The sequence below is a fragment of the Coregonus clupeaformis genome, chromosome 31, assembly GCF_020615455.1.
Source record: "Coregonus clupeaformis isolate EN_2021a chromosome 31, ASM2061545v1, whole genome shotgun sequence".
NCBI lineage: Eukaryota > Metazoa > Chordata > Actinopteri > Salmoniformes > Salmonidae > Coregonus > Coregonus clupeaformis.
The window spans coordinates 2,458,115-2,469,949 of record NC_059222.1 but is presented as its reverse complement, the minus strand read 5'-3'; the positions used below and the strand labels follow the sequence as shown (position 1 = coordinate 2,469,949).

The 11,835-nt window shown below is 41.5% G+C and overlaps 1 long non-coding RNA gene across 1 annotated transcript; it reads left to right on the top strand.

Moving 5' to 3' along the window:
- The first annotated feature begins 717 nt into the window (after positions 1-717).
- LOC121547938 lies at positions 718-10,848 on the top strand. The gene is made up of 3 exons (XR_005996576.1): positions 718-831; positions 10,443-10,532; positions 10,794-10,848. It is a non-coding gene; the product is annotated as an uncharacterized LOC121547938 (long non-coding RNA).
- The last annotated feature ends 987 nt before the right edge of the window (positions 10,849-11,835 follow it).

Genomic DNA, 11,835 nt, shown 5'->3' with positions numbered 1-11,835 from the left:
GGGAGACCGATGCTTTATAACATATCCAGAAGGCTTGTTCTGACAATAAACAAGCAGCTTTATACTTTTAAAGGATGTTACAATATATATTTTAGTTGTCAAGATATGTCAGGACTGTACTACTACACTAATACTACATTGTAACATACTACTACTGTACTACTATCCAAGATGGTAAGTAACCCTTATACGGATCGACAATGGCAGATTTGGGCACTGATAAGCACCTAAACTGGAACGCAGTGGCTGTACAGTAACAAACACCCAAATGTGCACTTCACATTTCCATATCATAAAACTCATGTCATATACAATGTCAATGTTTTTGATCACTATGTTTGATGTATAGTTACAAGATGACATGGCGTCATACCCTGGGTTGTTCTGAACAGAATGAGCCTATGTTTGTCTATTGTGAAGAAATTCGCGGCAGAACAAGCACCTAAATGCACTCATGACTCTTTTCTATGAACACCAAAATTACAATTTGTTTATCTGAATTGCCTTGTGAAAGCCTAATGCCCCGTGTACACTAGCACATGGTAAATTGCCGCGTGCCACTTCAGCCTCCCAGAGTGGCTCGCTTGTGGGTGTGCTGGCAGCATTTGGCCGTCATTGTAAATAAGAATTTGTTCTTAACTGACTTAACTGCCTAGTTAAATAAAGGTTAAAAAGCGCGTTTGATTCTGCGTCAAGAATTCAGCATAGCAAGTTTGTATGAAGGTCTGGTTATTCACAGGTAAATAGTAATATGCTCTAAACCGCTCTGGTAACAACCAAACTGTGCTGCCCTGTTTCTAATGGTCCACATGGCTGGGATAACCTATTCAAGTAAGTAAATACATTTCGAAAATGTAAAAAAACAACAGATTATTAGCTAACTAGCTACAGTGCAGGCTAACTCAAATGAGCTGCTAACGTAGCTAGCTAGTTATCTAGCCAACTTTACATACTTTATAGATAGCTAGCTAAGTGAATTAAATGTTTACCAGCTACCTAATGTCGTAGTAAATATATAATGTTATAGCTTGGTCTGACTAAAATCTTGTGCATGACCCATTTTGTGTTGGGCCTTTGTATTCAATACAATGGACAAAAAGAGTCCTATCTTGTCAGCCTTGTCAGCAGGTGGCTATGGACAACACCCACGCCATAGGTCTCTCAGTTCTTCCAACTCACGAGTTCTTGCTCTGAGGACACACACACACACACCCCCCCACACACACACACACACACACACACACACACACACACACACACACACATACACACACATACACACACACACACACACACACACATACACACACACACACACACACACACATACACACACATACACACACACACACACACACACATACACACACACACACACAAAAATCCCCTTCTCTTAGGCTGAACATCTGAAGACAGAGAACCCGACTCAGAGCCAATGCAACAGTGACACTAGCCTGGAGGTGACCTCGCCCAACTCATCAGGACCAATCAGAAGATCAGAACTACTAGATTCAACCTACTTCATTTTATTGTATAAAATGTCAGCACACAATGTTTTGGGGCTCTCTCAGATATCTCCCTACGAGATTGACGAACGGGTCCGTGCACGCGATTCCAGATATCTTTACCTCTGAATAAACTGCCTTATATTATACAATTATCCACCTTGTCCAAAAGTCTCTACTTGGTCTCCGTTCTCCAGTAAACTTGTTTTATCAACAAAATTGGTAGCAGAGGATGGTTTTCTTCTCTGAATTCGGTCCATAGAAAGTTGATAGAGAAAGGAGACAAGTAAGAGACGGATCAGAAAGGACGGGTGACCTGTTCGCAGGGAGCAGCCGGGAATCCAGCTCGCCTCAGGAAACTGATCTAGACGGCCGTCAATACAAAGGTAAGCAGAACCTGTTAAAACAAAATCTGCATATTGTATTATAGGATAAACCAAAATTAAGATCAGTAGTACTGAGCGTGAGTATGGATTACTGTTAAATTTATAACATATCTATTATGACTCAAAAGGCACATGTGTAAAGATATCTGAATTCTTTAGGTTTTTACTGTTGAAATGTGACTCTCTAGGTGAGGAGTCTAGTTACAGTGGTTCACAAGAGAAGGACCCTTTTATTTTTACTGTTGAAATGTGACTCTCTAGGTGAGGAGTCTAGTTACAGAGGTGTTGGTTCACAAGAGAAGGACCCTTTTATTTTTACTGTTGATATCTGAAATCTTAGGTTTTTACTGTTGAAATGTGACTCTAAGAGAAGAAGTCTAGTTACAGTGGTTCACAAGAGAAGGACCGACTTTTATTTTCTGTTGAAGTGTGGCTCTCTAGTGAGGAGCCTATTACAGAGGTTTTGGTTCACAAGAAATGGACCCTTTTATTTGATCCACAAGAGAAGGATCTGGTGACTTGATAAAAAGATTCAGATAGTCGGGTTGAGTTAATTCCGTGAGAATCCAAGTCCAGAAAAGGTTCTCCCGACTAGACGCCAGTTGAATGGTTTAAACGACTGGGAGTCTCCTTGAGGAGAATCAATAAAATAAAATAAAAATACAAGTTCAGATAGTCGGGCAATGGTTGACTTGGCACTCAACTAGATGTACTGTGAGGAACTCAAACTGAATTAATGTGTTGATGCTGATATGTAATGCAAATGTAAATGTTGAAATGTTAACCTGAATGTTGTGTAAGATTGGCCGTTTCATGAGACTAACTAGTTGATAACTTTTAAGAGGACCACCGAGTCCTATTCGGCATGTTATGCAGCCGCTACGCTGAAAGCTGACTTGTACTTTTTCCCTCTTGTGGTGTTGGTATTTCCCTAAATTCTAAAATTAAATTGATAATTATTTTAGGAGCGCTTGAGTTTGTTAATATATTCTTCCAAAAGGGCGATTCTGATACCTTTTGGGAAAATATATAATAACTCGAATACCTGAAAAACAATAATAACTTTTGCAAATAATTTCTAAAATTAAATTGATAATTATTTTAGGAGCGCTCGAGTTTGTTAATATATTGTTCCAAAAGGGCGATTCTGATACCTTTTGGGAAAATATATAATAACTCGAATAACTGAAAAACAATAATAACTTTTGCAAAATAATTCCTAGGATAAAATTGATAATTATTTTAGAAGCGCTCGGGTTTGCTAATATATTGTTCCAAAAGGGCGATTCTGATACCTTTTGGGAAAATATATAATAACTCGAATAACTGAAAAACAATAATACCTTTTGCAAAATAATTCCTAATAATAAATTATTGAAAATTCTTTGTGTACGAGGGGTGGGGCACCTGAGATAAGTCGGTGTTGGCACCAAGAATACATTGCTGGCCTCGGCCAGTGACGGGCTAAGTACACCAAGATAGTCGGACCTTACCCGAAATTCTATATACATATATATATATACTGAAATAGCCATGGCCGTCACTACTATCCCTGATAGGTTGTGAGTTTCCACAGTTAAAAGGTCCTATTAATAGATAGGTTGTGTGGTAGGTGTGTTTTGACGTATGAGTGGATAAGATTTTACCCATCATTAGGTGGGGGAGAATCACCGAAATTGACCAGAGGTACTAAATTCTCGGAGATGCCAGCTATCTCTGTAATTTCACATTTAAAACATTCCATTTAAATGGTTGTGTGAAAGGTGCAGTTAACCTGAGAAAAAATCTCTAAGGGATCCAGTTGCTTCTGTGACTTCACATAATGAAGGTGCCTAAATAAGGCTGTGTGAAGGGTGGCAGTCGAACTGAGAATGTGTTCTAGGACGCTTTGATAGCCTGAATACATTAAGCATTGTAATTCCAATTGGCTTTTTGGGTTGTGTGTTTTTATGTATTATAACGCGTTAATGGGTGATGGGAAGTTATAGTGAAACTTATGAAACTGAATACCAATCTGTAAAATTGTGAGAAAACTGACGGAACTTTCTGCAGCTCTCTCCAAACAGATTCACAAGGTCCAAGAGGGGGAGCTGACGGGAGATCCGGCGCCACTGAAGGTAAAAGTGGGAGACTGGGTGAGGGTGAAAGTCCACAAAAGAAAGTGGCTGGAACCCAGGTGGACTGGACCGTACGAAGTGAAGGAGGTTACTTCACACTCAGTCCAGGTCAGAGGTAAATCAGGCGCACCCTGGCACCATCTAACACACTGCACTCCAGCCCCCACTCCTTCCAGACCATTGTCTGAAGTAAGAGCTGATTTGAGCAGCGAGAACCAATCCTGACAACACAATGAAGAAACCCTTATGGGAACAACAATCTCACCCAGGGTGAAGAAGAACTTTTTCCCCCTGGGAGAGATTGGGAGTGTCTGAATGTTTGTATGTATGTTTTCTGATAGGAATTGGACTCCTGCTGGGCACTCCTTATGAGGGGTTGTTGTGTGAAGCTATTTTGAATTACTTGTTAAATTGACTTATAATATAGAAGAGGTGGCTAAGGGATTTTTAACAGTACCAACCATGGGGGGGTGCAAATCCTCACAAGAGGTCCCAGAATTTACTGGGGACGAGAAATGTTTGATGTAATTAAAATGGAATCCAGGAATAGAAGAAATCTCCATTATATAACCAAAGGAGGGGGCCAGTACCCACTGATAGCCTTACCTAATCTATTGGCGGGGAATGAAAGGGGCCCCAGCAACCTTAGATGTATACAGTAATAATAATAATATGCCATTTAGCAGACAGGCCATGAACACAGAGGACGTGGCCAGAGCGGTAGAAAGAATGACCCACCCCATGACAGGAATAGTAAGGTTTGGGCTGCCGTTAGAGGGCAGTGGGTTTCAGGGGATGCCCATAGGACACTTTTGCCATGGGCCGATTACGGAGAGTATGTTGGGAAAATAACTGAATTGTGTAATAGTCTCAGAGAGACATGCAATCCATCAGACAGGAGAGAGGAGAGAGAAGTCCATCCCCCAGCTTTGAGCGTGAGAAAGAGGAAGATAAGGCGTGATTAGTCCTTGAGGGAGAAATAGTAGACTCTAGTGGGGGGAAGACTAAGGAACCCTTTTGATCCAAATTGTGAGGTGTTTGAATTGGCTACTATTGACTCAGCACTTCAACAGGAACAGAGAAACCTAATTTGGCATTGACAGTAATGGGTATGAAAATTAATTGGATGATGGGGTTTTGTGTTGAATTAGAGACAGTGAGACTATTAGTCAATACCTAGGAGAGAAGAGAGGTTACGGTAGCAAAGACAGACAAGAAGGAAATAGTAATAGTGGAGACAGGAGTGAGTGGAAGTGTTACAATTGTGACAAAACGGGACATTTTGCTAGAGAATGTGAGGAACCGTGTAGTTACTGCAAGGAAAGGGCACCAGTTAAGAAACTGTAGGCAGAAGGGGAAGAGAGAAATCAGGAGTCCTCATGACCTGGCTGTCTGGTTGTTGTTTTTTAATTGGGGTTTTCAAATAGAAAACAACACACCTAGTATGATGTTAATAAAGTCTTGTTGTTTCAATTTTGGAGGGTTTTCAGCAGGTCAAGGGTTATAGGTCTTAAAGGTGCACACAGTGAATTTTATGGATTTTTTAGGTTTTGGCTGAGTTTGGGGTATATATGATTTCTTATGAGAATGAATGTCATGAGGACTTAATGAACACTTGGGATAACTAACATTTATGAAATATTTAGAATAATGGTAATGTTTAGTATACTATGGGATTAAACAGTTCGTTAAATGATTTCAATGCCCTCTGAACTCTGTTTTAACATTCTGGTGTTATTTTAATCATCCACACTAGTAAATTCTAAAGGCATGAGAGGAGGACTTTAAGATAGTTTATTTTACTAAGTTGAGGGTAATTTATAGTACTGTGAAAATTGTGAAGAAGATTATAATTTGGTAATAATATATTTGATTTGAACCATAAAATAACAGAAGAGAGAGTGGAGGAATGGCAATTGGATAATGAAATACCAATATTAACTAAAGTGATTGTTTAGGTAGGTGGTAATATTGACACATGGCCAAATCATGTGTCAAAAAGGGGGATGGTTGGATTAAATATTAAATATATACGAAGGAGAGGACAAAATACTTTAAAAAAAGAAAACAAAAACATGTATGATAGTTTATTAACCACACCTGTATGTCAGAGGTTTTGTGCCCCACAGGTGAACTAAAGGAGAAGGTGACCCACTCTATCTAACCAGGAGACTGAATCAGGCCTGGCGGGAAGGGCCCTACCAAGTACTGCCTTTGCCAGCAGAATAGCTGAGAGATCCATCTGGGTGCATGTCACACACTGTAAAAAGGCAAAACCAGCTACACCTGACGAACAAACACAGAGTTAGGAGAAAGATCCGATTACCACTAGGGCTCGGGGGTTGGCTCCTTAACGAAGATTCCCTTACCCTGTCTGATCATCCCTGTGTGAGTTCGATAGAAGGTAAAGCAATGGGTTGGCCTCTGGCATCTGACATGTTCTCAGGGCAAATGTGGGGATTCACAGGTCTCCCGACGGTAGGTAGCTGTCTGATTGTGGGGGCCATATTCCTAACACACACGGACCCTCCTGTTTCAGCCAGAAGTGGTAGTTAACCTAACACAAGTTGAAAAGGCATAGGAGACAGCTAGACGTAGGGAAAGGGGAAATTCTAGAGTAAACCTCTCTGAGGGAGGTAGTGAGACCGGGGCTGTGATAAAGATAGTGCAAAACTATAGACCTGGAGGAAGTAGTACAGGTGGAAACGGGGTATAGAAATCTTAACCTGTGGTTGGAATGGATTCAGTATATGGCAAAAACGATGTCTAAAGAGGACTGTTTTGCCTGTGGGACAGCCAAACCAGGGTTAACAACTACTCCGTTCCCCTTGACAGGCTTTAACTCTCTGTCAGGTTTTTCCTCCATGCAAGCCACCTGGGAATGTGGTGAAAGAGTCTTATGGTAACTTGCACTATCTGTTTCCCCCGATAACAAAGTCATCCCGACCTGGGTTGCCTCAGTTTGAAGTCAAAGGGGATTCTAATTGTTTTTCTAGGACTAGTAAGGATAGGATACAGGGTAGGGCCTTTTAGCTCCTGCTCCCACACAGAGAATGTCACACCTAAAGAGACCATGACTAATCTCTCCTCTTTGTTGCAGCCAGAGGATTTTAGGAGCCAAAAACCAGACCCGTGCTGACATCTGATGGATGTGTGGTGATAACTGATTGTGAACTCACCTACATACGCAAACAATCAAACGTGTCAGAGACTGGTGAGTTGTCACATAGAAAGTAGGACCTCCTCCCGGGATCCTTTGATGAAAGGATATATATTGATGGGATCCACAATCAGATCGCAGCTGGGTTTGAATCAAGTATTTTCTGGTGGTCAACAATTAATAAAAATGTAGATTGGATAAATTATATTTAATATAACCAGCAAAATATTTATAAACCACACTCGTGATGCAATAAAGGGATTAGCTGAGCAGACAGCGGCAACTAGCTTAATGACATGGCAGAATAGAATAGCTTTAGATATGCTTTTGGCTGAGCGGGACGGGGTTTGTGTTCTGTTTGGATATATGTGCTGTACTTTCATCTCCAACAATATAGCACCGGACGGGCCCGTGACCAAAGCGCTTGAGTGACCATCACCACGCACCTCGAACGAACTGGTTGAGAACTCTGGTATTGATAGCTCCATAGACGGTTGGTTTGATAACATATTTGGTAAATGGAAAACTATTGTTGTGACTATTCTGGGTGAAGTTATGGCCTCTATGGGTATACTTGTTCTTTGTGGATGTTGCCTTATTTCCTGGCTGAGTGACTGGTTTGGTGAGTACTCTTCTATGGTGGTTACTGGATTTCTGACCCTAGTAATTGTGTTTTTGCTGTTAATGTGTTGTGCTGCTTGCATCGTCCCCTGTCTCAGGAGGTCAGTGGTAGGAGTGGTGCAGGCGTCAGGTATGATGCTGTTGTTACCGGCCCAGGATGATGCAGGTGACTCTGCTACTGACTCTGAGACCAAGCTGGATGATCCATGTTTTGCCTAGTAAAATACATACACGCATTTATTTTCAGTTCTTGCTCATTTATTACCTTATGTTTTTACTAACCACTGTGATTGTTTATTCTTCCTGATGTGAAGGTAAAGGATTCCTGGGTGGCTGGTAGCCAACTCAGTACATGTTAGGTGTAGGGGAGGAATAGAGGGTTAAAATTATTATTTTTATTTTTATTAACATTAAATGTTGTGATTTAATTTCCATATCCTGTTATTCTTAAGGGTGATTATACTCTGTTTAGAGTGACACAATAAAATTGTTGGCTTTTATTTTTAATTGGATCTGTATGTGATGAATAGCTTGGAAGGAATGCATTAAGGAGGAGCACTGTACTGATATGGATTGTTTCACATAACAGGCTGATAAGAACACTCTCTCTTTGTTGTCTGTGAATCTGTCCTTGAACATGGGTACATGGAGTACAGTTAGTGTCTTTTGGGTGCTGACTGTTATACCATTAATAAAAACGTCGATAGAATTAACTACATACATTAATGTTCAAAAATTAGGCAATTGGACACAACAAGGTTTTGAGGAGGTGCATGGCCAGTTGGCTGCAACCTCTCTCATGGCTTTCCAAAATCGTATTGCTGTCGACATGCTCCTGGCTGAAAAAAGGAGGAGTATGTGCTATGTTTGGTGAACAATGTTGTACCTTTATTCCCAACAATACAGCCACAGATGGCAGCTTGACTGTCGCCCTGGAAGGGTTACGAACTCTTAATGGCAAAATGAAGAGCCACTCAGGGGTGGATACTTCAATGTGGGACTCTTGGATGGATGCGTTTGGTAAATATAAAACGCTTGTTTCTTCTATACTTGTATCCATCTCTGTTTTTGCTGCAATTCTAGTGCTTTGTGGATGCTGTTGCATTCCATGCATACGGGACGCTGACAACCAGGATTATAACCACCGCTATTGATCCAAATCCTGCAGATAACGGTCAGATGTTTCCTTTGCTTGCTATTGACGATGCTGACCAAGGATATCTGGATGATGAATAGCATTTAAGCTTTTTGTCACGTCTCTTGTGAGACGTGAAGAGGGGGAATGTAAAACTTTATCTTCTGATAAAGTTTTCCCTATTTTGCCAATTGCAGCATTTGAAAGCTTTTGTCACGTCTCTTGTGAGACGTGAAGAGGGGGAATGTAAAACTTTATCTTCTGATAAAGTTTTCCCTATTTTGCCAATTGCACTATTAGCTTGTGTCACGTCTCTTGTGAGACGTGAAGAGGGGGAATTAAAACTTTATCTTCTGATAAAGTTTTCCCTATTTTGCCAAATTGCAGCATTTAAGCTTTTTGTCACGTCTCTTGTGAGACGTGAAGAGGGGGAATCAAAACTTTATCTTCTGATAAAGTTTTCCCTATTTTGCCAATTACACTGTTAGCTTGTGTCACGTCTTAAGTTTTCCTTCTTTACTGTTACTTGGTCACGTCTCTGGGGAGACGTGAAGAGAGGGATTTGTCGTAGTAAATATATAATGTTATAGCTTGGTCTGACTAAAATCTTGTGCATGACCCATTTTGTGTTGGGCCTTTGTATTCAATACAATGGACAAAAAGAGTCCTATCTTGTCAGCCTTGTCAGCAGGTGGCTATGGACAACACCCACGCCATAGGTCTCTCAGTTCTTCCAACTCACGAGTTCTTGCTCTGAGGACACACACACACACACCCCCCCCCACACACACACACACCCCCACACACACACACACACACACACACACATACACACACACACACACACACATACACACACACACACACACATACACACACATACACACACACACACACACACACAAAAATCCCCTTCTCTTAGGCTGAACATCTGAAGACAGAGAACCCGACTCAGAGCCAATGCAACAGTGACACTAGCCTGGAGGTGACCTCGCCCAACTCATCAGGACCAATCAGAAGATCAGAACTACTAGATTCAACCTACTTCATTTTATTGTATAAAATGTCAGCACACAATGTTTTGGGGCTCTCTCAGATATCTCCCTACGAGATTGACGAACGGGTCCGTGCACGCGATTCCAGATATCTTTACCTCTGAATAAACTGCCTTATATTATACAATTATCCACCTTGTCCAAAAGTCTCTACTTGGTCTCCGTTCTCCAGTAAACTTGTTTTATCAACACTAACTTCATGTTAGCTAGCTATCTTTATATATTTATCACTGTAAAAAACAAACTCCAAATGCATTTGTAGGTAGCTAGCTAACAGCCATGGAGGAGGGTGAAAGGATAGCGGCCCCATCTGTCAAAGTGAGAGAAGAGAGTAGGCTATTCTGGATAGGGCAGATACTTGTATAGTTCCAGTCCCTAGAAGTGAGGACAGAGAACATAATATTCAGTGCTGTCTAATTTGAGTATAATTTAGTCTGTTTCCTGTGTGGTTTTCTGTCCTCAGATACAGAGAGATGTGAAAGCCTGTCTGCAGATGAATAGGTCCCTAATGAAGAGCAGTGGTTCTCAGTCCTGGTCCTGGGGACTCAAAGGGGTGCACATTTTTGTTTTTGCATTAGCACTACACAACTGATTCAAATGATCAAGTCATCATCAAGCTTCAAGTGGTATTTATGTATTAATTTGTGACACTATCCTTGATATGATCCTGCTATTGTCACATGCTACACATGCACATGTATCGATCTATCCAATGTTATGATGATTTGTTATAAGGAATATTATACTTTAGTAATCCACAATGACCTGGTGATGTAAAAGTCTAATAATGACATTATCTTCCATATTCCTACAGATACCTTGTAACTGGAGATTCCTTCAAAACGATTGCCTACAGTTACCATGTAGGGCATTGCAAGGTTGGGTGACCAGGGCCATCTGGGACTGCCTCCTGGGGCAATTGATGACCCTTCTTTTTCAAGACCTCTGCAATCCGCCCTGGCATGCTGTCAATTAACTTCTGGGCCACATCCTGACTGATGGCAGCCCATTCTTGCATAATCAATGCTTGGAGTTTGTCAGAATTTGTGGGTTTTTGTTTGTCCACCTGCCTCTTGAGGACTGACCACAAGTTCTCAATGGGATTAAAGCCTGGGGAGTTTCCTGGCCATGGACCCAAAATGTTGATGTTTTGTTCCCCAAGCCACTTAGTTATCACTTTTGCCTTATGGCAAGGTGCTCCATCATGCTGGAAAAGGCATTGTTCGTCACCAAACTGTTCTTGGATGGTTGGGAGAAGTTGCTCTCGGTGGACGTGTTGGTACCATTCTTTATTCATGGCTGTGTTCTTAGGCAAAATTGTGAGTGAGCCCACTCCCTTGGCTGAAAAGCAACCCCACACATGAATGGTCTCAGGATGCTTTACTGTTGGCATGACACAGGACTAATGGTAGCGCTCACCTTGTCTTCTCCGGACAAGCTTTTTTCCGGATGCCCCAAACAATCGGAAAGAGGATTCATCAGAGAAAATGACTTTACCCCAGTCCTCAGCAGTCCAATCCCTGTACCTTTTGCAGAATATCAGTCTGTCCCTGATGTTTTTCCTGGAGAGAAGTGGCTTCTTTGCTGCCCTTCTTGACACCAGGCCATCCTCCAAAAGTCTTTGCCTCACTGTGTGCGCAGATGCACTCACACCTGCCTGCTGCCATTCCTGAGCAAGCTCTGCACTGGTGGTGCCTCGATCCCGCAGTTGAATCAACTTTAGGAGACGGTCCTGGCGCTTGCTGGACTTTCTTGGGCGCCCTGAAGCCTTCTTCACAACAATTTAACCTCTCTCCTTTAAGTTCTTGATGATCCGATAAATGGTTGATTTAGGTGCAATCTTACTAGCAGCAATA